The 3,062-nt window shown below is 40.8% G+C and overlaps 1 pseudogene; it reads left to right on the forward strand.

Moving 5' to 3' along the window:
• The first annotated feature begins 220 nt into the window (after nucleotides 1-220).
• On the forward strand, nucleotides 221-633 carry LOC136164131 (small ribosomal subunit protein uS8 pseudogene; annotated as a pseudogene).
• Nucleotides 634-3,062: the final 2,429 nt, after the last annotated feature.

Genomic DNA, 3,062 nt, shown 5'->3' on the forward strand with positions numbered 1-3,062 from the left:
GGGTGATGGCTAAGAGCGTGAACTTTTGAGCCTGAAGCCTTGAGTTTGACTCTTAGCTCCTCCAGTTACTACTTGTGCCATGATAGGAAGCATCTCTATGCTTGTTTCCTCATCTGGGGGTCATGATAGTATCTACCCTTTAGAAGCCTTGTAAGTATCAAGTACGTAGATGCATATAAAGCACTTAACATAGTGTTTGACACAGCGTAGTAAAGGTAATATGCTCTTTCCGCTATCTTTCCATGCAGCCATAACGGTGTGCGTGAATGTCCTGGCTGATGCTCTCAGGAGTATCATCAATGCTGAAAAGAGAAGCAGATGCCAGGTGGTTATTAGGCCATGCTCCAACGTCTTTGTCAGGTTTCTAACTGAGATGAGGAAGCATGGTTACATTGGAGAATTTGAAATCGTCAATGATCACAGGGCTGGGAAAATTGCTGTGAACCTTACAGGCAGGCTAAGTAACTGTGGCGTGATCAGCCCCAGATTTGATGTGTAACTCAAAGATCTAGAATAATGGCAGCATAACCTGTACCCCTCCCATCAGTTTGGTGTCACTGTACTGACAACCTCAGCTGGCATCACAGACTGTGAAAACACCCAGGAGGGAAAATCCTTGGATTCTTTTTCTAGGGATGTAATACATACATGCAAATAAAACGCCTCAGAGGAAGCAGTGACAGATTTTCTTCTCTTGGGCTTCAGAATCACTGTGGATGGTGACTGAAACCATGAAATTAAAAGACACTTGCTCCTTGGAAGAAAAGCTATCACAAACCTAGATAGCATATTAAAAAGCAGAGATATCACTTTGCCAACAAAGGTACATATAGTCAAAGCTATGGGGCTTCCCTGGTGGCTCAGAGGTTAAAGCACCTGCCGGCAATGTGGGAGACCTGGGTTCGATCCCTTGGTCGGGAAGATTCCCTGGAGAAGGAAATGACAACCCACTCCAGTATTCTTGCCTGGAGAATCCCATGGACGGAGGAGCCTGGTGGGCTACAGTCCATGGGGTCGCAAAGAGTTGGACACGACTGAACAACTTCACTATGGTTTTGCCAGTGGTCATATATGGATGTGAGAGGTGGACCAAAAAGAAGGCTGAGTGCCAAAGAATTGATGCTTTCGAATTGTGGTGCCAGAGGACTCTTGAGAGTCCCTTGAACTGCAAGGAGGTCAAATCAGTCCATCCTAAAGGAAATCAAGCCTGAATATTCATTGGAAGGACTGATGCTGAAGCTGAAGCTCCAATACTTTGGCCACCTGATGTGAAGAGACAATTCATTGGAAAAGACCGTGATAGTGGGAAAGATTGAAGGTAAAAGGAGAAGGGGTGACAGAGGATGAGATCGTTGGATGACTCAATGGACATGAATCTGAGTGAACTCCAGGAGATAGTGGAGGACAGAGGAGCCTAGCATGCTGCAGTGTATGGGGTTGCCAAGAGTTGGACACAACTTAGTGACTGAACAACAACAACACAACAATGAGGGAAAAAAATGAAGAAAACAGATAATAAGAATTACCTATTGCTACCATTACCATCTGAAAATAATGAAGATATAACATATAGTAAGTATATTCTAAAGAGAGAGAAAGAATAAGGGGAGGGGACAGCAATAGTTTTGTAGTAATAGGATCATATTATGCATGCTTTTGAAAGTAATTTAAAACATTAGGTTTGGTTTTATGAACTGAACAGAAGAAAAGCACTTAGTTGAAATGGATGAACAGCAAGTATTTGTTCCTGAATGATAAGACATGTTAATTCCTAAAAGATCACTCTCGGGTTAAGAAATGACATGAGGGACATGAATTTGGGCAAACTTCAGGAGGTAGTGAAGGACAGGGAAGCCTGGCCTGCTGCTGTCCGTGGGGTTCAGAGAGTCAGACATGACTTAACAACTGAACAACAACAAAGTTAAGAAAAAATAAAGTGATGATGAAAATAAAGTTTGGGTGGGTAGTTTTGATTGACTTCCTGTAAGGTGACTAGATGTTTTGGTGCTGTCATATTTCTTCCTGTCTCCCAATTTTTGATACTTCTATTATTTTAAATTTGCTTGGATTTATAGTACCTACATTCTTATTTGCATTTATTTATTTCTTCAGAGGTTTAGTTTTCTGGATTCAGTATTTATTGCTAGTCTTTTTAGTCAAACTTTCATATTACTAATCCTCTAATTTGATGAGTTTCTTGATGGCTATATTTCATTGTTAAGTAGTTTTTTAAAAAAATTATTTATTTTTGGCTGTGCTGGGTTCTTTGTTGCTGCATGCAGGCTTTCTCTAGTTATAGCGAGTAGGGGCTACTCTCTAGTTGCAATGCATGGACTTCTCATTGCAGTGGCTTCTCTTGTTGCAGAGCATGGGCTGTAGGCTTCACTGTTACCAACCGATGTTAGGATTTTGGTCAAGTCACTTAACTCCTCTGGGTCTGATCATCTGCAAAACAAAAGTATTGGACTAGATTTTGAAAACTTCCTTAGCTCTGAAATTTCCTTCACTTTTTCTACTTTGGAGTCTTAGTGTAATAACCTGAAGGTATGTGTGGCAGATAGATTACTTCAATTGCAAGCAAAAGAAACCAACTCCAATTCATTTAAGCACAAAAGGTATTTACTGAGGATATGAAGGTAGGTCACATAGCTAAAGGGAAAGGAGAAAACACAGGTTTTGAGAGGACAGAAGTCAGAGCAGGTCCTGGGGTCCTGGCAGCAGGAGCTAAGGAATAATCTCTTTGGGACACTGTAGTCTCAGTTGACATACACAATTGCACTCATCTCACATGCTAGCAAAGTAATGCCCAAAATTCTCCAAGCTAGGCTTCAACAGTATGGGAACCAAGAAATCCCAGATGTTCAAGCTGGATTTAGAAAAGGCCGAGGAACCAGAGATCAAATTGCCAACATCCGTTGGATCATAGAAAAAGCATGAGAATTCCAGAAAAACATCTACTTCTGCTTCATTGACTATGCTAAAGTCTTTGCCTGTGTGGATCACAATAAACTGTGGAAAATTCTTTTTTTTTAACCTTTTTATTTTTTAATTTATTTTAATTG

The sequence above is a fragment of the Muntiacus reevesi genome, chromosome 3 (genome assembly GCF_963930625.1).
Source record: "Muntiacus reevesi chromosome 3, mMunRee1.1, whole genome shotgun sequence".
Classification (NCBI taxonomy): domain Eukaryota; kingdom Metazoa; phylum Chordata; class Mammalia; order Artiodactyla; family Cervidae; genus Muntiacus; species Muntiacus reevesi.